The following is a 23,999-nucleotide window of genomic DNA, read 5'->3' on the forward strand; positions in this document are numbered from 1 at the left end:
CATATAAATTTAATAAATAAATAAAATAAAAATTTCAAATACCCATATATTGCATAAATAACTTAGATCCAAGCACATTCTATCAAACTTCTGATTACCTTTGCCTGAAATTATTTTTTTTTCCTGCCAGATCAGAAGAGGAGGCTGCCCAAATTTGCTTCAAATTAAGATTGGGATAAGAAAATGTAACATTTATTTTAAGTATAACCAATGTTGACTGTACTAGGTATTTTCTAGTGTATCAGGGAAACAATTTGTAATTTGCTTTGAAATTAATATAGGATTTTAACAATATAAAAGGTAATCTGTAACTCACTTGAGTTGAAAATCAATGTTATGTTTCTAATATATATATTGGAATGGAAGCTGTATCGAACTAAGTATATGATACATTCATTTGAACCTCTATGAAATTAAGCCACAGTACACATTGTAGCCCACTAAGCAAAGAAAATGAATGATGCAGCGAACAGAAGAAATTGTCTTGAAGGACAGGAAGAAGAGCTATTGCTATCAAGACAACTGTCAAGTAAAAGAGGCCTGAGTCTAGAGCCGTGATGGCAAACCTATGGCATGCGTGCCACAGGTGACATGCGTAGCCATATCAGTGGACACGCCAGCTCAGCTCTGGGGCGCATGCATGCACTGGCCAGCTGATTTTTGGGCCTTCTGGGCCCACCAGGAGTAGGGAAACAGGCTGTTTCCTGCCTCCGGAGGGGGGGGGGGAAGCCCGTTTTTCTTTCTTACCTGGCTCCAGATCCTCTCTATGAGTCTAGGGAGGGCGAAAACAGCCTTTCCCACTCCCTTGGAGGCCTGAAAGGCCCATTTCCCAACTCCCAGTGGGACAGGAAGTGACGTTTTGGCTGTCCCCAGCCTCCAGAGACTCCTAGAGAGACTCTGGAGGCTGGGGATAGCAAAAAACATCACTTCCTGTCCCACCAGGAGTTGGGAAATGGGCCCTTTCAGGCCTCCTGAGGGCTTCAGAGGGAGTGGGAAAGGCTTTTCGCCCTTCCCAGATGCATACAGAGGATCTGGAGCCAGGTAAGAAAGAAAACGGGCCTACCAGGCCATCACATGCCAGAAGCAGGAGGGAGGGGGTTGCGCATGCATGTGCAGGGCAGGGCTCATAGAATTATGGGTGTGGGCATGCACGTGCGCGAACCTCCTCCGACCCCCCTTTCCTGGCACGCGATGGCCAAAAGGTTAGCCATCACTGGTTTAGAGCAAGAACATAGTTCTTAGTAAACATCTCAGACGCCCCCCCCCCCCCCAGTTTCCTCCAAAATGAAGGGAGGATGGGGAGAACTGCATTCATACTTTCAAGATTCTTTTACTATAGTTTTACAATAAAGTAGTATTGAACGACATAGGTTTCATGGTCTGGTTTATCTTGAAAGACTGACACAGCAAGGAATTGAACAAAGAACCTAACTTTATTTTACAGGTGGTTCTTTGTTAAGTATCACATTTTCAGCAACGGTTCAAGCTTGTGAGGTGCTGAATGAGTGGCACTATGATAGAAACTTAAAAGAGTTCTAGCTACTGCAAAGTCCATGTAGACGTGATCACTATCACTGTCACATGTGCCCTACACTTGGCTTGCGATTATGATGTTGCAACAACCTGCCATCACATGGTCACCATTTGTGATTTTCTTTGCTGGCTTCCGACAACCAAAGTCAATGGGAAAATCATCAGGAAGTGGTCTGGCAACCATGTGATATCCTTACTTAATAACGGCAACCATGCTTGCTGAAACTGCCATTTCTACGTGTAGTCACATGACATCAAGCTTTACAACTACAATATGTTGTTAGTGATGGCAATTCTAGTCCCATTTGGTGTTGTTAAACCAAGGACTACTTGTATATTTTATTACTTCTTGAAGAGAGCAATCTAATTTATATACTGTTGAGTCTTACTGATGACTTCTGCAAAGTGAATTTAAAACATAAAAAATATATATTTATATAAGGACCTGATTTCTAATCTCTGGTCTACTTTTAGTAAAGTGTTTCACAAACCCTGAAGCAATACAAAGAAGAAAATTTAGATTTTTGACTATTGTAACACTAAAAATATGAAATATGGTAAAATAAATTGATTAAATAAAAATAAAATAATACCAAACCTGATATTTAAACAATATGCAAGTTATATTTGAAATCTTGCTACCCTAGACTCTGCAATGCAAGAGGTCTACTGCATCCCTGATTTTTTTTTTACCTTATACAGCATAACAGCAGCATAGCTTCAATAATATACACCTAATTTATTACATGTTGTAAGAATTGTTAAGGCAGTTCAATACACGCTCCCACATAAAATCCATTAAACACAATGGAATTTATTTCAGAATAGGACTGTGTTACAAGGCCTATAATACAGAATTCTTGGTTCTCTAGAAAAGTTCATTTTTACTGTTCTCCAACAGAATTATTCACACAAATAAAAAGGAGTAAAATAAACAGTTAAATTGAACCGTGGAAACTTGGCACAGCTCTTTTCTGTGTTCCTAATCATTTTGTTCTGTTGAGGAGTCCTCTGCTTCTGCCCCCTCATCCTCCTCTTCCATGGAGATATTCATAACTCATTATATTCACAGCTATTGACAGTTATACCTAGCAACCATTTTCTGTACATCAAATAGTTATCTGTTTCAAGTTGTGTTCTTTCAAAGCCAATTTAGCTTCTATTTAGTTTTATCACATGCCTGTTTGTTTTAAAATGCATCCCATTTTTTTTTTAAGCATATGATAAAGATAGGATACACTAGTGAGAAATGGCATGTGCCATTTTCATATATGAAAACCAAAGCTTCTATGGTCTAGAAGTATTCATATTCTAAAGTAAAGTAGAAACCTGGCAATAGTAAACTGAGAAACTAAGGGCATAGATACTCCACTTGATTTTTACCAAAAAGCTAAGTATAGATTGGATGTTGACATTGAGGCTCATGTATGTTTAGTTCAATGGAAGAGTTCTACTTTAAAAACAAATGGCAAAATACTATTGGATGAAAGTATGGATGGAATCTGGAAGAGTTACAAAGCAATTACTTTGTAATAATCATTGTAAGGATTTTCTTTGACTTACGATTAAAATTTACTTGCCTAATTCATAACAGTGGCACTAGTATTAAATAGTGGAAATTAACAAGACCAGGAAGCAGTTTATGAAGTAGCCACAGGACCTTAAAAATGGCACAGCTTTCTGAAAGTTTTTTTTTAAAAAAAAGTTGCTTCATAGATAGCATAAACATAATACTTGTTGCACACAATGGTACCCTTGGGCATCACAGGAATAAAGGTTTTATAGTAAAAGTGCATTATGGCCCCAGGGATACAGATGTTTCTAAAGAGATTTGAAGGCAACATTCAAATACTTCTCAAATTGTTATCATACTCTATAGTTTCAGTCACCAACGGAAAAATCATTAAATAACTGGCCTTAATTATATGAAAATAATTAATTAAAGTTACAATTAAATGAAATTGTACTGATTTCATTGCCCTTGAATTGTCTTTATTTCAACTCTATCCACTTTTTAGAACATGGCTCCAGGGTGGTTACTCAAAGGCACACAGCTTCAGTATGAAAAAAAGTTGTACAGCTCTAAACTAGAAACTTCTAAGGCCACGGAGACAGACTGAAAGGTCTGAATGACTTTACATTTTGTTTTCAATTTGAAGATTTACAAGATTTTAAAAGCAGTTTTTCTTGAATAATAAATCCTGTCCAGGGTATTCCAACAATGTGGTTTGAAGGAAGAATATGAGGCATCAACAGATAACTGGGCTAACAGATATAAACAAATTAACATAGTCTCAACAGATTATGATGGTTCATTTTATTTTAACTTTTTCAGCTATAAAACTTAATCAGTCAGTAAGAATTGGAAACCTGTTCTTAAACAGCATGATATAATCATTTTAAAAAGATAAACTTCTGCATATTCATGTACCTTACCACATCTGTTTTTGATGGCATTAAAGACTAGCAAATCTTATTTTACAGCAGAAGTGATGTGATGGCAGCTATCAGACATTGTCTTCAGACTCCATAGCCTGTTTCGGCACCTGATTCAAGATATTGCTGAAAAAAAGGAAGGAAAAAGGAAATTACTTGGAACCTGGAACCAAAGGAATAACATTTAAAATATTTTTTACAATCCACAAATTAGAACCAAATTTCAAATTAATTGATACTTTTATTTGTAAAGTCTTGAAAGCTTTTAAAAATCTCTTTTTTCCCCCAAAGGGCCAAGGTTCTTTGAAATATGGCACCAGAATAGGAATGGGATTTACAAACATTCTTTTTTTTTTTTTTTTTAAATTTGATTTATATGCCGCCCTTCTCCGGAGACTCAGGGCGGCTTACAATGCGTTAAGCAATAGCCTTCATTCTTTTGTATATTTTATACAAAGTCAGCTTATTGCCCCCACAAACTGGGTCCTCATTTCACCTACCTTAGAAAGGATGGAAGGCTGAGTCAACCTTGAGCCTTGGAGAGATTCGAACCAGCAGAAATTGCAGGCAGCTGTGTTAATAACAGGGTGCACTAAACCCCTGTACTATCAAGGCTCTTTTCTCAACTACTCTCTAGTTAATTTTAACTATTGCAAGGGTGAATGTTGCAAGATGGATGTTTTGTATTGCCACTTTACCCATAGATCTTTCCTTAAGAGATGCCAAGTTAGTCAGCACTATCTGCTACATCCTGGAGGATAGCTATCAAATTTGGGCAGTATTGGTAGAAAACTGCTGCAGTGCACAAGACATTCTTTTTTGGGGGGAAAAGTCTTGATGCATTTTGTAATATTTTCTTTGCTTGTAAGAACCACAGTAGGAAATGGTACAGGTAATTCTCAACTTATGACCTTTAAAGACAGTTCAAAGTTACAACAGCCTTGGAAAAAGTGACTTATGACCTGTAGTCACATTTATGAACATCATCACCACAATCTTGTGATTGCAATTCAGATGCTTGGCAGCAACTGAATTGCAATTGATTTAGAGCCATGGTGGTGTAGTGGTTAGAATGCAGTACTGCAGGCTAATTCTACTTATTGCCAGGAATTTAATCCTCAGGGGCTCAAGGTTAACTCAGCCTTCCATCCTTCCAAGGTCGGTAAAATGAGGACCCAGATTGTTGGAGGCAATATGCTGACTCAGTAAACTGCTAAGTGCCATTGCTATTGATCTATGACTGGTTGCAGCATCCTGTGATCTTATGATTCTGATTTGTAACCATTTTTGCAAAAAATTGCGAATCGTTTGGAAAAAAAAAAAGACAGCAAAAGAGTTCACAGAGGAAGCTAGTTTAACAGCTGGGTAATCTGCCTAACAACCTCCTTAAAGATTGTTGTAAATAAGGCCTAACTCAACTTATAGCCATAATGACTTATGATGGAAATTCCAGTCCTAATTATGATAGTAAGTCAAGAACTGCCTGTAGTTTTTGGAAGGAAAAAACTACAAAACTGTTAAGCTTCAAAACTAATGTTCATTAATAATTGTTCTGGTATAAGCTATGACTGATATGTGGTAAAAATATTCCAGGAATAGAAGTTTTGCCTAATATGAACTTAATGACTCAACTCCTCCAAGACCGAGTGGCTGTGGCTTCCGGCGCCCCGATATAGTCAGCAGGTGCCATCGCTGACTATTGGGGGTGAATCTTTGCCCCCCACAGAGAGGGCTCGCAATCTGGGTGTCCTCCTGGATGCACGGCTGTCTTTAGAAGAGCATATGATGGCCGTGGCCAGGGGGGCCTTTTATCAGGTTCGCCTGATTCGGCAGTTGCAGCCCTTTCTGGACCGGGATGCCCTGTGCATGGTCACTCACGCCCTTGTTACCTCCCGGTTGGACTATTGTAATGCTCTCTACATGGGGCTCCCCTTGAAGAGCACTCGGAGGCTCCAACTGGTCCAGAATGCAGCCGCGTGGGTGGTTATGCGCGCAACTCGTTGTGCCCACGTGACACCCCTCCTGTGCGAGCTGCACTGGCTCCCAATGGTCTTCCGGGTGCGATTCAAGGTGTTGGTTACCACCTTTAAAGTGCTCCATGGCATAGGACCCAGGTACCTTCGAGACCGTCTTCTGCCACCGATAGCCTCCCACCGGCCAGTCCGCTCCCACAGAGAGGGCCTCCTCAGGGTGCCATCGGCCAAGTTATGTCGGCTGGCGACACCCAGGGGGAGGGCCTTCTTTGTGGGTGCCCCAGCCCTGTGGAATGAACTGCCCCCGGAAATACGTAAGATCTCCAACCTCCGGGTATTTCGTTGCGCACTCAAGACCCTGTTGTTCCGCCAGGCTGGGCTATCAACATAACAATTTTAAGATGCTAATTCTTGAGTAGACCTGCAAGTGTTTCCAAAAAAATTGAAAGGAAGATGCAAAAAGTTTTATTTTTAGTTTGAAAAGTTAACCAAACTGATTTTAACAATCTTTACAACATACTAAATTACTTTAGAACACTTTTTTGTATAATTGGTTTGCTCATAAAGTAATCAAGTTTAGTATATTAAATTTATAGTTTATGTTTGATTTATAAAGTTAATTTCAGTTCGAGAATAATTTTGCCTCAAAATATAAGAAGTTGTAATTTTCATAGATTTATAAAAATACAATAATAAACAGTCATCTGCCCTATTTATAGGCCTTTCAGTCCTTTGAGCTCTAGTAAGGCTCACAGGAACATATTCACCTGTCTATGAAATTAAACAACAAAACTTATGAGCAAAGTCAGCAGAGAATCCATGTCTCATGAAAATGGCAATACATTCCTGGAGGGGGGAAAAATGAAATTTTGGGTTTACTGCATGATCTTAATATAGGTATGTTCACAATCCTATGTAAAAAAAAATTCTGTGTTGCATATACACATAGATAATGCAGCATCCTATAAAATTTTGTTTAGGCATAGGCAAAACAATTTCAAATTGCAATAAACTGATTTTTGAAAGCTACGAAAGAATACCATGGGGTAAATCACTAGACAAAAGTAACTTGAGCATAAAGAACTAAGTCTTTGGATCCCAGCCAAAATATTCTGGTTTGATTTATAAATTAATTGAACTATATGGGTTTTTGTTTCAGCTCCCCAATAATGAGTATTTTGCAATCAACCTATCCACAATATCAACAGCATTTTATAGAGTTTATTTATTTATTTTTTGTTTATTTTATTTGATTTTTATACCGCCCTTCTCCAGCAGGACTCAGGGCGGTAGACAGCCAAAGTAAAAACACAACATACAAAAATTAAAACAGTTTAAAAGATATTAAATAATGTCGGCCCACAATTTAAAATAACCCAGTTAAAATTAATTTCAAATTAAAACCAAAGGATGGGATCAAGCCAGCCCGGCTAGATGAAATAAGTGAGTTTTAAGGCCCCGATGAAAAGTCCGGAGGTCTGGTATCGTGCGTAACTCTGGAAGTAGGTCGTTCCAGAGGGCGGGTGCCGCCACAAAGAAGGCTCTTCCCCTGGGGGTTGCCAGCCGACATTGTCTGGCCAATGGCACCCTGAGGAGGCCCTCTCTGTGCGAGTGTACTGGCCAGTGGGAGGCAATTGGTGGCAGAAGGCGGTCTCGTAAATATCCAGTCCCTAAGCCATGGAGCGCTTTAAAGGTGGTCACCAACACCTTGAAGCGCACTCGGAAGACCATCGGGAGCCAGTGCAGCTCGCACAGGAGAGGTGTCACATGGGAGTGCCCTGTCGCTCCCATAATCCCCTGCGCAGCCGCATTCTGGAGTTACCCTTTGCCAAATAAAATAATAAGATCTCTGTTTTAGAACACAAATTTTACTTCAAGGCAGAAAGGGTAATTTACAGATGAAAGTCCATGTCATGTAGTTGAAAACAGAGTTTATGGACATCTGGACTGGAGTCAGAACCATATATATTAGGGATATCAAACTCATGGCCCAATGGGCCAGATGCGTCATGCGCTGGCCATGCCCACCCGTTTTAACAAAAGGGAGGAAAGTCACGATACATCATGGGATGCCACGACTTTGACACCCCTGATATATATAATGGATAAATCCTTTCAGAACAAATGAATGGACATTTGAGCATCTGTAAAGTATATATATTATTTTTATCTCTTAGAACCAGAGTGAAGTTTAATTCATTTTTTATTAAAATCTAGCAGTAATCCAATATGACTAAACAAGAAAAGCCCAAATAATTTAAGTAATATTTTAATTTAATATTATATTAATTTAATGCCTATCTGAGGCAGAAGCAAAGAACTATTGTAATTTATATGCTTGTTTTTTAATTCAAATGTAAAAGACTAATGTCGCCTGACACTTTTCTAAAAAAAAATTAATATTCAGATTAGAGATGTTTATCTATAAATGCACTGCAAGATCAATTTTTAACATATACCTGAGGAGTATAAAGAAAAGTTTGCAATCAATAACCATAAACAAACGACAGAAGGAAGAAATCTGGGCTCTTTGATTTCTAAAGGCCATAACGAATATTTTATAGCAGCTAACAGAATGGAAAATAAAGTCTCCCAAAGTAAGGAACCTGCCTACTTCTTTGGAGAATATGAGAATTCAACCCAAAATTCAAGTTAATACACACCACCATATATGACAAAAGCAGTCACAGACTAAGGCAGGAGATACATAACATTGAACAATGACAGATATACAAATTGACCCAATCTGCATGTTTGGATCAATGTGACAACTTTCTATTCCTTACCAATATTTTTCCTTTTTTTAAAAAAACAGTATTTTTTCCTATGTGTATTCTAAATTAAGGAATGTATTCTATAAAATCTTGCTTTCCTGCTAGATTCTTGCTCATTTGGAGTGCTAACAACTCCGGAGCTACCCACCATCTTGGCTTCATGACTGTACACTAATCAATATTAAGCTGGATGTTCTAATGTGATACGAATATATAATTTCAATGAGAATATTTACATCTGGAGAATAATTTACTGATCTCGCCAGCAAATGAATGTAGAGTATTGAAGAAGAAAGTAAGATTATAAATACAGATAGATAAACGATGAACGGAAATCTTACATTACGAGAAAGCAGAATTTGGTAACAAAAATATCCCAAAATAACTTTAATTCTGGCTATAATTTAGAACTTCATAGATTATTTAATTTATATTTATGCATAGACTATTGAATTGGTATTTATGTTCAGTCTATTACAGAGAAAAGACGAATAACCGAGTCCACAATTTGGTCTTGGGCATTATGCCCCGGAACGACAAGTAAATATAATTCAGGATTTTGCAAGATGGTGATGCAGCAAAATGGCTACCAAGAAAGCTACATTGCATCGTTTCTCTTCTTCAAGCAATTCTGAAATACAAAAATCTTCTAAAAATGTGCTTTTGTAAAGGCGCAGTAAAATGTTTAATTTAAACATAAATATTAAAAAATCTAGTTGTGGGGATGGAGTAGAGGAAGCCACAATCCTCTATTCTGTCTTCCTTGCAAAAACTTAAGCTTCATATTTGCTACTATAGGAAATATTTCCTCCCAACTATAAATGCAAATATTGAGGAAATAGTATTTTCCTCAAATTCTTATTTTTTTTAAATTGTGGAAAAAAATGGTAGACAGAGTTACCACACCCAAATCAATACAAATGACTACTTGGTACAAGATGAGAAAATGCAAAATGTGACTATATTTTAAGTCTGTATTCTGGTTGGAACAGGGTGAGGGAAATCAAAGTGAGCTATCAAGTTTATAATAAAATACTATTTTATGAACTATTTAAATTTGTTTAAAAATATAGAAAATCCAGGAGAGAAAAATACCTCAAGAAAATTATTCTGCTCCCAGCAACAGCAAGTATCTTCTGGATACAAATTGAAGACTGTTTTTGTACGAGACAGAAATTAATAGCAATAGTACCATCGGCTCTGAATATATTTCGCCAGCAACAAAATGGACAGGAGTCATCATTAAACTATATATTCTCCTGCTGTTAGAATGCGTGAAAGTAATACATGCTGATACCAAAACATTTCTGATTAAGAACACAAGTTTTGATATGATTTTAAAGATAGGCTCCCTCCCTCCCTCCCCACAACTATGTTTTGTTAATATTATTTAGCTTGTTAAAGAAATAGTAGATTCAAACTTAGATGCGTCACAAACAATCACTAGAAAAAATGTAGTTAAGAATTGGGTCCATCTGTTTGCCAAAATAGTGCCAATAAAAAAATAAAAATAGCAGTAGCTAGGGATACACATTATGTTTATTGCATGGCCTTGGTAAATTTCATCCATACTATGTAATCCAAATATAAAAGAACAACCCCATTTTATAAGGAAGCCCTTTCATTTCAGGAAACACTTCATGGTTCTTAAAAAAAACAAGCAGAAGTCTCAACATTCCTGTGACGCACATCTTATTATGCCCACTTTGCGGATGACAAAGAAAAGCAGAAACGGGCAAATTAGCCCAAGGTCACAAAGCTGAGCAAGGTACTAATGCCAAATCCTCTGGCTTCAGGGAAGCACCAGAAGTCTCAAAACCACCTGCAGACAAGTTCTGTACAAACCTGTGGTTCACTTCTATCGTTAACCTGAGACATAAGAGACGAACTGTCAAATCTTTCCACAACAGTAGAGCAAAAATGATGCCTTTTCACTCACTACAGCTTCACTTTTCATATGTTGAAGTATCTTTATGTGAGCAATTACTTATTAAAGCAGCAATGACTAAGAACTGCATTCAGATTTATAAAAATAAATTGACATACACATAAAGAATCTCAACCTTCAACGCTTGGGTGAGAAAATGCACTTATTTGGGGGAATCATGAAAAAGTATGTACTATTAATCTTCTTCTTGTACAAATCCAACTCACTCTAAAAATATTTAAGGTATGCCATTATCGAGCATCATGTGACAAGAAAAAGCAAATGAACGCCCCCGTACCAATATACAATCCCTAGTGGCTGTATCTAAAAAACGCAAGTTATGTTTGTTTAGATGGCGTCGGTCAAAATGAAAGTAACCCAACTTTTTTCAAACCTACTCACTTTTTTTGTTCGTGACAGAAGAAGCAAAATCTCAGCCTGAGTGTATCCCATCACAGATGGATCTCTGATTGCCCTCCTCTGCAGAATTAGCACCGCAGGATGCAAGACTGCCTCTGGAGGAGAAAGCTTTGCAGAGCAAGGACTCTCAGTGGGGAGAAGGAGAAACGAAGGTGGTACACTTCCAATGGAAGAATTTCAAATTAGGCAGAAAGCTTGACAACGGAGAAGAGATAATAAAAACGAAGTTATGCTTGAGAATGTATCAGAGGAGGTAGGTATCTGTCACATCTATCCTTCTTCTCCTTTCACGTATCATGTCCATTTCCAGATATGGCTTCCTGGTTATGTCTCCTTCCTTCTGAATAGCAGACTATGCTTGTTCATTCTTCCTGGGACTATTAAAGCCTGCAAGCAATAAAATCTTGAAACAATACTTAAGAAGACAGGAGTACTTTAGAAGAATCAAGATGGCGAATCAAAATGTTATCTGATCTGGTTCCAAAGCCAGAAAACTACTGCTGAACAACCGGCTATACTTGATTCTCTCAATGCCAGTGAGTCACCCACACAGATTCTTATATTATTGTTAAATCCTTCAGTTTACTGGAACACTTCATGAGAATGTGCCACAGGAAATAGTCCCCCATGCTCTGTGATAATGCTTATTGCTTAGAATTTCATTGAAATTCCAAAAGAAAAAAAGAAAGAACATAGACTTCATCCTCCATAATAATTTTATATCTGGAATTGGCTTTGGGACAGGGAAAGGGAATTGGGAAGGGAAAACACAGTTGATCTGAAATGTTAAAGAACCACGTCTACTTAGATACGGTATGTACCATAAATGAAAGGTTTCCAGCCCCTACCTGAACTGGTTTATAGGTCACAACTGCCCAACTATCCTACCATCTTAGAATTCACAACTATCTCATTTAAAAGCAAAATAAAACAACCAGAAAGTAAACTTTGTATTTCTTACCACTATATTCATCCAGCACTGACTTTCGATTCACAGTGTTGTAACCTAAAACACAGTTTTTGTTCTAAGCTCTGTCCAGCGTTTTACAGATTCTCCTCTAACAAGCAATCTCTCTGTCCTCAAGAGAGTTTATAACAGAAGAAAACAGCTTGGTCTAGTTAAGAGTTTTTTCACACAAAGGCAAAGATAGACACCCACTAAAGTCTCTTTTTGTTATCTCCTCTGAAGGCTATAATAATGTCATGTCATCGTGGCTTGTCTCACAGCAGCCGGAAATATGCCTGTCACTGATGCAACTCGAGTCACAGAATATTTGTTTTTCCTTCTGCGTCACTTGCACCAGTAATAAACTAAAGTAACCTACAATAGACAAGCTCCTGCTTTTTGCTTTTCTCTTTAAAACACTAGCTCTGAGAATACAGACACATTCCAAAGTGCTTGCTGTAAAGGAGAGGAGTGGGTGGGGAATAAAAGCAAATAGCCAACATTTTAAGTCACAAACTGTTCAGAACCCCTTTTAAAGCAATTGGAATGGAACATTTAGATTTGATATTCTGGCTCTAACCAATCTCAGATAGCATTTCACCTGCCACTGCTTCTCCCTCCAATGGAAATCAGTGTTTAGAATGAAAGCCCTCCCCAGCCAATCATGTGCAAGCTCAGGCACTCAGTTAATGATGCAGCAGTACAGGGAAGACTATCACATGTGAGCTGGAAGGCTGCCAACATGGAGACACGCAGAGAGAAAGGTAAACAACTTTCCGACGCCAAAATGATGACATTTAATTCTAAAATGCAATCTTCCCTTCTTAACTCACCCTCTGTCAGCTGGTCTGGGGCTTCACAATGTACCTGTCCCCTCTCCACCGCCCCCCCCAACCAATGCTTTCTAAACCTAACAACATGCCAAGCAAAGATCCCTGCGTCATCATTTGTCTATTTGCCACTTTCTTAACTCTGCAGATACAGATTCTCAGCCTTAAAGAGCCAGAGTGTTTTGAGAAACCCCTCTGCCAACTTCTTGATTTAATAAGGAAATTGGGGAAAGGGATATTAGATGGCATCCTCTGCAAAGCTACTGTTCTATTTCCCATCCTTGTTTCTTGACTCTGCATTATAGCTAGCTATGCACTGACATTTTACAACTTGTGCCTTCATTCCATTGGTCTGATGCAGGACACAGAAACAACATTTAGCCATAGGAAAATAATACTGGATGAAAAGTTTGAGGGATGGGAGGGCAGAAAGATACCTCTAGCCACATACATACAAAGTGAGACACTCAGTTCAACTCCCCCCCAACTCCGATAAAAAAAAATACGTACGTATTTAATAGAGGAACCATGAGATCTGTTCATCTACACCTGTGCAGTCCTCAACCCTCTGTTCGCTCTGCCGCAGCATAGAACATTCCAGAATTTTCCTCCCATTAACCCTTCCTATATCTGCCTCCCCCACGTTTGCGGGATTAATTGCGTCGCATCTTTCCGGTACCATCAGTGGACAAAATCCACTGATCTTCAACAAGTTCCCAAATAATGTTCCTTTAAAAAAAAAAAAAAGCATGCTGGATTGAAAAGGAACCATGCTTCCCAATGTTGTTATTACTTCTCTTGCATGATCTCTCTCTCTGTGTGTCTCTTGCTGCAGTAGGCTGTTGCTAGTAGACCTATCGACAGAGCTGGCTCTCACTCTCTCCCTCTGAGCTGTGTGACGCAGCTCAAAATTCTCCAGGCTGCTCCTTGTGTTTTAACAGCAGAACTGCAGCTTTCCCCTTGAGAGCCGATGCCAGCAGTACCAGGGCCGGACAAACCAAGACAGAAAGTCACTCTCCAGCTAAGCACCCAAGTTATTTATATCTCCCTGTTCTCTCCTCACCTTGGCTTCTCTGCTTCTTTTCCACTCTTCCCTCACGTTTGCATCATCAGCTTCTCGTGGCTCCACCACTGCTACACTTGCTCAGTTAACTCTTTTTAGGAGTGGCAGTTACAGGTTCCACTCTGGGGCAGCAGACCTGGAAACACAGTTGTTTGTTTTCAAGTGTGTGCAGGCGATCTGACCGAAAGAAATACAACAGCCCTCAAAACAGAGGGCAGTTTCCAAGCAGCCAAGCAGTATCTGAATTAACCCCTTTAAAGGAGAGAAAACACCCATCAGTTCCAAGAAAACAGTTGCTTTCCTCCAGGACTGGGCACACTCTCCAATAAGTGTTTCACTTTTTTGTTATATGAATGAGTACAGGCAGTCCTCGACTTACGACCACAATTGAATCCCAAAATTTCTGTTGCTACGTGAGACAGTTGTTAAATGAGTTTTGCCCCATTTTATGACATTTCTTGCCCCAGTTGTAAACTGAATCACTAGTTGTTAAGTTAATACCGTTAACTTAGTACTGTTGTTAAGTGAATGTGGTTTTCTCATTGATTTTGCTTATCAGAAGGTCGCAAAAGGTGTTCAAATGATCCTGGGACACTGCAACCATCGTAAATATGAACCAGTTGCCAAGTGTCTGAATTTTGATCATGTGACCATGGGGATGCTGCAATGGTCATAAGAGTGAAAAATGGTCGTAAGTCACTTTTTCCAGTGCTGTTGCAACTTTGAATGGTCACTAACAAATGGTTGTAAGTCAAGGACTACCCGTAGTTATGAATGTCAAGCCTACCACTTTCCATTAAAAGAAGTGGCAATGAGGGAACAGGATAAAATACCTTTGTATAGATCAGATTCGGATACATATAATCTGAAGGTCCAAGTCATTAACAGTGGTATGGTCAAGTGTTTGTTTCTTCTTTGCCAGCTAATCCTTTGAGCTCTGCAGGACTAGGCAGCAGGAAAGGGGTTCCCTCCAAAAGGATGTGGGCAGCATTCCCTGAATCTCAGGCAACAAATTAATCCCTTCTCTACCACTGGTAAGTATGCTGGGAGGTTAAAGGCTTGCTCAAACAGTGAAAGAAAATAATTGGAAACGTTAAGGAAAGGAAGAAAATGATCAGTATGACAAAAGAACGAAATTCAAAAATGAAAGGCAGCTTCCCTTAAAGCAAGAGGCCATAGATGAGAGAAAAATCTGGAGTGACTACCCTACACAGAAATATGCCAGCCTTAATTCTTGCACTAGAAGGCAATTCCTCATTCCCTTCTTTACTGAGCTATTTTAAAGTCCTTCCAGCCTGATAGTGACATCTGTTATGCACAGATGCATATAAAAACAACTGCAAGCTTTCATATACAGTATTAAGCAATGCACCAAGATACCAAGCTTAGAATGCACAGGAAGGAAAAGCAAAGGACAGGCACTGAATGGAGAAACAGGCCAAGGCATGACTGAACCTCCCAAGAACTCTCATAGAACTTCTTTGTAGCAGCATTTCTTCAGCCATTTCCTTTATTCATGCTCCAGAGTTTCAGTCAATCATCTTTAACTGAAATTCAAATGAAGCAGTGTTTATCCCTGCCGAGATGCCTAAATGGATCCAAATGGGAATGGGACTCCCAATTGACTTGCTGGCCAAAACTTATTTTACAAAGCAATGAAACTGTAAATTATCAGTGAGTCAGCAAAATATTTTAATTCTATGGAAAAAGCTAGACTGGATCCCAAATCATTTAATGAATAGAACTTTAAGAGGATAATCTCAGAAAAAGTAGCTTTTCCAAAGAATCAGAACTTCCTGGAATTGCCATCTGATGGCTAGTGCACATCGGAAGATGTTTCACCACAAGAATAAAATAAAAATTAAAAAGTCTGCCATGCCTTCACATATCTGATGAGTACAAACCGTTCCTAAAAGTGAAACATGACCATATGTTTCTTAATTTATAATTAGAAAGCAACCTGTAATGGACAAATTATAGAGTAAAAAACACAATGGTGTCCCCTTGAGCTAAAACAAGACAAGTTGCTAACAACAATATTGGTGAATATTTCCAAAAAGAAGATGATATCATAATGATTATGGGCAGCTACCAGAAATGTGCATCGATTTGTTGCTAACCTAGAACAGGGGTCAGCAACCTGTGGCTCCGGAGCCACATGTAGCTCTTTGGGCCCTCTGCTGTGGCTCTCTGTCGGGTGATTCCCACCACTGGCTGGCCCCACCCCTCACCCTCCCTCCCAGTCACTCCTCGCCTGACCGGAGAAGGTAAGGGGGATGGCAGGGGATGGAGAAGTGCCAGGGCATAGAGAGAAAGATACAGAGAAGGAGGGGAGAGAGAGAAATGTCAAAAGGGTTTTGTGGTTCCCTGTGTTTTTTAACAACTGGTTCTCTGCCCTAATGACCCGCTGGGTAGGTGTGGCTCGGGGCGTGTCATGTGACTGGTGGAAGTGAGTGACATTGAGTTGGCCACACCCACCCAGGTTTTGTGGCTCCCGGTGTTTTCTTTTCTGTGGGAAACGGTTCCAAATGGCTCTTTGAGTGCTTAAGGTTGCAGACGCCTGACCTAGAACCACATGTCTCTATCACTATACATTTCCATTGACTTGCTAGTTCAATATTAAATTAGTACTGAGAAAGCTAGACATAGTTTATTACTGTTTGTCTCAGAAAGACTGAGAAATGGCAATGCAGACAGTTACAACTGTAACAGTTTTGTTCTATCTTCCTGAACAGAAACAGTTGGGTACATTTTAAAAAGGCAGTATTTTTCATACCCCCTTTTTTAGTGGAACAGAATCTTTATTTTTCTCTCCAGAATGGAAGCAAAAGCATGAAAAGCAGCCGTAGTCTAATATCCAAAGTGTCAACATTAGAGAAGGACGCCATGATTGAACTTAAAATGGGAAGCAAATTACTGCTCCTTTAAAAAAAAAAGTCAGCAAGGATGTACTGAAAGTGTGAAAGCTGCACTCTTAAGAAATGGAAAATCTATCATCTTCCCCACTATTTGACAAGCACTGAAGTTATCATAGTGTAACTCATTCAATCATGGAAATGGAAAGAGCCTTGGTAGTACAGTGGTCTAAGGCACCCTGTTATTAAACTGGTTATTAAGACCAGCTGCCTGCAATTACTGCAGGTTCGAATCTCGCCAAGGCTCAAGGTTGACTCAGCCTTCCATCCTTTCTAAGGTAGGTAAATTGAGGACCCAGTTGTGGGGGCAATAAGCTGACTTTGTATAAATATACAAAAGAATGAAGGCTATTGCTTAGCGCATTGTAAGCCGCCCTGAGTCTCCGGAGAAGGGCAGCATATAAATAAATAAAAAAAAAAAATCAGAAGCTTAAAAAGGACGGAGAGCATATAACAGGCAGAAGTCTTCTTGACTATTAAATATGAGTCGATCAAGAATACATGCCACTGAAACTTGACTCTATGCAAAGAACAAAACTAGAATTACCAGAGGGTCAGCATAATGATCAAATCACAATAGAAAGAACTGCACACTGCTACAGAGCTTTATGCCACACATCTTCTTTGAAACTAGGTATAGGAAACTCCCGTTCTTCAATCTATGCACAACGTAATTGTTTCACGGCATCTGGCTCTCTCAATGAAACATGAGATAATGATCTAAAGGCCATATTTATGCATAACAATTCTTCCACCAGCAGCACCAGCACTTATTATAATTCCTACAAAAGGTAGTCTAGGGATACAACAGAATACTAATTATCGTTTTACTTTAGAGAAAAAGAAAATAACTTAAACTATAATTTACATAACCTCTGCTAATTCCTTGTAGGTTCAGAACATGACAGTGACAAATCATTTCAAGGCCCTTATTTATCCTATAGCTCAAGATCAAACAACACCAAAGTATATGCAGCACCAAACTGCATTCCTTCCTGGGAATAACTGACGTATGCAAACAACCCTTTAACTCAACCTCTTTGCAAGGAAGTTTAGTCATTTCTCAATATAGTACCTATATAAGTATGCAAACCCAGAAAGCGATTCTATACTCAAATGGTAAAGTTTCGATATTAAAAATGTTCTACTGTACTTGCAAAGAAGGTGTAACTTTAATTCTTCAGTTCATTCAGAAGTTCAATTAAATTTGCAAATTTTGATCTGTAAACCAGATTTGGTTTAGAATACAGCAAGATTATTTTTCTCCCCAATTAAGTGTGTGAAATGCCGTGATGGCTAGGATTCTGATCTAAAACCAGAGAGACTCAGATTCAAAGTCCATATTGAATTATAGAAGCTCCTCAAACAACTTTTTACAGTTTTCTAAAACCGCATAAAATAAAATAATGGTTATAATAAAAAAGGAAAAAAGTCCTGTCGAATAATCTATGTAATAACTATAAAAAGTTATAAAGGGTAGTGCTCTGACAATAGAGAGTGGAAGGTTACCTTAGTAAGACTTAGGTTTCAAAAAAGTTGAATTTATTTTTAACAGTAAATTTTTTTTTTATTTGTTTATATTTATATACCACCCTTCTCCCGAAGGAGTCGGGGCGGTGAACAGCCAACAGCTAAAACACAAGAAATACAAAATTTAAAACAGTATTAAAATCCAATTAAATTAATTTGGCCCACAATTAAAACACCCTTATATTAAAACCGATAATTATCAATTTAAGAGTTAAAACAAATTAAAAGAGTTAGGCCAGCCCGGCTTGCTGGAATAAAAACGTCTTTAGGGAACGACGAGAGGTGCAAAGATCCGGGATCCGCCGTATCTCCGGGGGCGGCTCATTCCAGAGGGTAGGTGCCCCCACAGAGAAGGCTCTCCCCCTGGGGGCCGGCAGTCGACATTGTTTGACCAACGGCACCCTGAGGAGCCCCTCTCTGTGGGAGCGTACTGGTCGGTGGGAGGCTATCGGTGGCAGAAGGCGGTCGTAAATACCTGGGTCCTAAGCCATGGAGCACTCTAAAGGTGGTAACCAATACCTTGAAGCGCACCCGGAAGACCACCGGGAGCCAGTGCAGCTTGCGCAGGAGAGGTGTTACATGGGAGCGCCGAGTCGCCCCCATAACCACCCACAGAGCCACATTCTGGACCAGCTGGAGCCTCCGGGTGCTCCTCAAGGAGAGCCCCATGTAGAGAGCATTACAGTAGTCCAGGCAGGATGTGACGAGAACATGAGTGACCGTGCATATGGCATCCCGATCCAGAAAGGGACGCAACTGGCGGATCAGGCGAACCTGATAAAAAGCCCCCCTGGCCACAGCCGTCATATGTTCTTCTAAAGACAGCCGTGCATCCAGGAGGACACCCAAGTTGCGAGCCCTCTCTGTGGGGGCCAACGACTCGCCCCCAATAGTCAGCGATGGCACCAACTGACTATATCGGGATGCCGGAAGCCACAGCCACTCGGTCTTGGACAGGTTGAGCCTGAGCCTGTTTCTCCCCATCCAGATCCGCACGGCCTCCAGGCACCGGGACATCACATCAAGGGCATTGTTGGGGTGGTCCGGGTTGGAGATGTACAGCTGAGTGTCATCAGCGTACAGATGGCACTTCACCCCGAAACCACGGATGATCTCACCCAGCGGCTTCACATAAATGTTGAACAAAAGGGGCGAGAGAACCGACCATTGCAGCACCCCACACACAAGGTGCCTCAAGGTTGATCTCTGTCCCCCCGTCAACATGAACTGCAACTGGTCAGAGAGGAAGGAGGAGAACCACCGCAGCACGGTGCCTCCTACCCCCAGCCCCTCCAATCGGCGCAGCATGATACCATGGTCGATGGTATCAAAAGCCGCTGAGACATCTAATAGGACCAGGACAAAGGAACAACCCCTGTCCCGAGCCCTCCAGAGATCATCAACCAACGCGAAAAATGCCGTTTCCGTGCTGAACCCAGGCCTGAAGCCTGACTGGAACGGATCCAGATAGACCGTTTCCTCCAGGTACCAGGGAAGCTGTCGTGCCACAACACTCTCCACAACCTTCGCCACAAAGAGAAGGTTGGAGACTGGACAATAATTCGCTAATACAGCCAGGTCCAGGGAAGGCTTCTTAAGGAGTGGCCTCACCACCGCCTCCTTCAAGGTAGTGGGGAAGTAACCCTCGCTCAAAGAAGCATTAATAATCCCCTGGAGCCAGCCTCGTGTAACCTCCTGGGAGGCCAGCACCAACCAGGAGGGACACGGGTCCAATAAACATGTGGCCGCGCTAAGCCTGCCTAGAATCCTGTCCACGTCTTTGGGAGCCACTGGATCAAACTCCTCCCAGATAACATTCTCAAGGCCTGTCTCCGTCACCCCGCCTGAAACCACCCAGTCAGAGTCCAGCTCTTCCCTAATCTGAGCGATTTTGTCATGCAGATATTGCACAAAGTCCTCAGCTCTATCCTGTAAATTTGAAACATTTTTAAAATTTATATGTGAAAGTTATCAAGGAATATAAAGATAATTTTTCAGTAAATAGACAATAAGTGTTATACTGCATAGCTGCAAAAATGCTTGCAAACTAATTTTAGGAAGTACAAGAAATTGCACATCCAGCAACAAACAGCAATAAAACTCAAGAGTGGAACTTAACAGCAGGCTTAAAATACAGAACACAAAGTCCTAGTAATGCTGAGACAATGCAGGATCGTAAACCTTATAAGAAACAATTATGCAATCACATTCAAGAAATTAATTGTGGGTTTCAGAGTTGTCCTTTGGCACCAAGGGATGCTGCTATCCTTAATTTAATTGTATATGTAAAATATATTCAATTGATAAATATCTTGTGTTATAGCTATGACAGCATCAGTAATGGGAACTATATTAGGAAACTGTACAGAGCAGGGATTTAATATCGAGTATCTCTACCCATCCTACAGGTGAGTAAATGTCAAGAAGCTGCAAGTAGGGAAAAAAAGACATGCTTCTGAACAGGAGAAACCAGTATTGCTGAAGATATTTCCATAAAGATTTGCTAAGAACAAAGAACACAGGGTGCCTCCTACTATGGAAGTTCACTTGACAACATAAGTGGAGGTAGTGGGGTTTGCACTAGTGGCACAGAAATAGCCATTCTCTGTTTGGCACCCTGTACTTCATGAGTCATGGAAGAAACGCATGAGGAAAAAAGCTCTAGAGGCAAGTGTATATTGTATGCTAGGAATGTAAAGAGATGCAAGGTGATTGTGTTGCTATTAACAATCTGAAGATTATATATACTTTATTCTTATACTGTTTCCAGTTTGGTTAGGTGTAGTACAAACACAATTATGTGTTTATTCAGATTCCAATTTGAATGTAATGTCTCAGGCTTATTCCCATAGTCAATTTGTTTCCTAGCACAGAAAGACAATTGCAAGAAACAAGAATTCAGGAAAAAAAATACAACATGCAGTGGACTTCTAGATCCCTTTTTTTAACTTGTCATTTTGGGAGGAATTGATAATTCCTCATATCTGTCATATGAACATCCAACTATCTCTATAACACACAGAAGGAACTATCTATCATCAGTTATTCACTTCAAGTAAACAAATATTCTCACATATACACATTTTAAATAGTGAATATAGCATGTAAAGACACTGGGCAATTGACATAAATTAATATTTTTTTTAAAAAAATCAGGTAAAATTATAGAAAATAATGTCACTGAAAATCTGAGCATTATCATTAGCCTAGTAAAATTTGCACATCCGTAGATTAAAATGTTGAACTATCATAAAGGCAAAGATACATTTAGAATTCTCTATCACAAAATAATCATTTTAATACCATCTGAATCAAAAGGTGGAACAGCGCAGAACAGGTTTGTTAGTAAACTGTGAGTTCTGAGAACTTTGCCAGCAACTTCAGAATCTATTGTAATAAAACTGCAAATATCAAGACCCCTCAACTTCCCACTTTAAATAATCCTTTTTGAGAAACATCAAGCAAATGATGCTTACTTAACAGTACTGGTTCTTGCAATGTAAAAAACAAAATGTTACTTACGTTTTTAAAGGAACCATACACTCATAAAACTCAATATTATTCCTTAACGGAAATATATATCATGACTGTTCACTCTTCTTTCTCCTTCTCCTTTCCACTACTTACATGGAAAACCATGGGTTTTCTGCAAAATGTGTAGGACTATAAACAGTTCTTAGCTACCTAATTGGAACATCGAGGTTTTTTTTGCTCTATAAAGATGAAAACATCACAGCCAATATATTATGGAAATAAGAATGTATAAGTTTGTTAAACTCAACTCAAATATACGGTGAGATTCCTTAATATTCTGGTATTTAAAAGTGACATGAAAAGTTTTTTAAAAGGGAGAGAAAGAAAAGTTCAAAGGAAACAGGAAGTTGGTGCTGCAGCAGACAGAGTTAATAGTTATGTAATTTCTTTACTGGGACATGGTTAGGACAGCACATCGCTTGCTGATTAACTAAAAATAGAATAATCCCAATTACAGCCACACTTCAACTTTTTCCTAGGTTTCATGTTTCATGAGCTCACAGAGAACTCATGAATGGAGAGGGTGGGAAGAAAGAGACAGAAGACCAAACAGCAAGAGACCATTTTATTTTTCTTCTAACTTAGAGAACATAAATATCAACCAAATCTTCTTTTCTACTCTAATTTTCTGGGCTGTTGTATTTCAGATCTGAGTAGGCTAAATTCCAGATTATTTCTTTTAAGATCCATCCTTTCCAATGTGAACATAAAATGTAGTAGATAAAGAAATGAAAATCTGTTTTGATCAGTTTTACGTTAATCACTGCAAAGAAAACAATAGTTTGCCAAAGACCACTTTAAAAATTAACAGACTTTGTAGAACTAATTCTAGATGTGGCCAGTGTATAAAACAGGTTTGAACACCACACGTTTACAAAATTAGAAAACTAACAATGGTTGTTCTTATTCAGTACATTGGAGGTTTGGCTAAACATCTTTCAGGACTTGTTTTATATATTTATATTTTTTTTCCTACATACATGAAATAAATCCATATAATATTTTCCTAAGAACAGGGGGTAAATGAAATAAAAGGCATGCTCTGTCATACCAATCATGGCTTTTATTTTAACGTTTAAAATGAAGCATGAATATTCAACCAATCATGCTTGCAGCTTTAGTTTTGAAGAACTGGCATCCTTCATATCCATATTTATAGAATGACACGTATGAAAAATAAAGATGAAAGACTGAGGACAAAATATATCTACACACATACATACATACTGTATCAATCATAATTAATTTTACAGATTCATATTCTGTTATATAATCAAATTATTAACATCTATCAATAAACATCAGGAAAAAAGTAGAAAATTAACCCAATGTATCACCCAAATTTCTAAGTAGCCATCCCTTAAAAGTATTTTCTATTATAAAATAAGCGTACCAATGTACAGAGTTTACTACTTTTAAATTTGTATTTTGATTATGTGCTATCAAATTTTTGATGACTCTTAATGTGAAACTAATGAACAAAATACAAATTTGTTTTTAAATTTTCAATATAATTTTATAATTGATAAACAGCAAAAAAGGGCAAGAAGAAAAGAAAAACGATCTGAAAATTAAGTTATAAACAACTTCAAAACTTTGATCATGTTGCTAAGTTTTCTTATTTGCCCCTTGGTTGAAAAAAATGTTTAAATGTTGACAAAGAACATGTGTCACATTTTATTACTAAACATGAAAGGATAATTGGGACATTTCTGTAAAAGCTGAAATGGAATGAGAAATAGAAGCCATGATAAAATAATAATTGCATGGCACCATAAGAGAAAGATACTCAAGAGCAAATTTATATTTGTAGTTATTAAAGGAGAAAATGACAATGAAATGGCTATAAATATTATCATAGAATGATGACAGCAAAGCTGATAGAGAACGTATTAGATCTGCTATCAAAAACTATTCTCTGGTGATCAAGACAGCAAAGAAATAAAAGGGGGCATCCTGAGTAAATGAAAGTTAAAACTTACCACTTAGCTCTTCTTCCATAATTTAAGAACAGCTCACCTACCATGTTTCCAAGCAACAGGACTCCCCATCATTTTTGTCTGAGCCCTAATCATCTATGTTGATCCCACTATGTAGACTAGACTAGGAAATCATTCC

At 38.8% G+C, this 23,999-nt stretch overlaps 2 long non-coding RNA genes across 7 annotated transcripts in view; one reads left to right on the plus strand and one right to left on the minus strand.

Annotated features, from left to right (window-relative positions):
- The window catches only part of LOC139315355 (uncharacterized), a 27,066-nt gene extending 13,350 nt beyond the window's left edge, over window positions 1–13,716 (minus strand). For all 5 annotated transcript variants that reach the window (XR_011600267.1, XR_011600266.1, XR_011600265.1 and 2 more), the window contains exons 1-3: window positions 13,350–13,716; window positions 11,046–11,450; window positions 3,970–4,095 (exon numbers count right to left, since the gene is read on the minus strand). This is a non-coding gene — a long non-coding RNA (uncharacterized lncRNA). The remainder of the gene's footprint in view (window positions 1–3,969; window positions 4,096–11,045; window positions 11,451–13,349) is intronic.
- LOC139315356 (uncharacterized) overlaps window positions 12,726–23,999 on the plus strand; it is a 21,348-nt gene continuing 10,074 nt past the window's right edge. The window contains exons 1-2 of one of the 2 annotated variants that reach the window (XR_011600269.1): window positions 12,726–12,773; window positions 14,825–14,936. This is a non-coding gene — a long non-coding RNA (uncharacterized lncRNA). Of the gene's footprint in view, window positions 12,774–14,824; window positions 14,938–23,999 lie in introns of those variants that run through there. The other variant, XR_011600268.1, reaches the window with a different exon arrangement.

Source organism: Pituophis catenifer, unplaced genomic scaffold (genome assembly GCF_029215685.1).
Source record: "Pituophis catenifer annectens isolate HBS135680 unplaced genomic scaffold, rPitCat1.0.hap2 SCAF_3, whole genome shotgun sequence".
NCBI lineage: Eukaryota > Metazoa > Chordata > Lepidosauria > Squamata > Colubridae > Pituophis > Pituophis catenifer.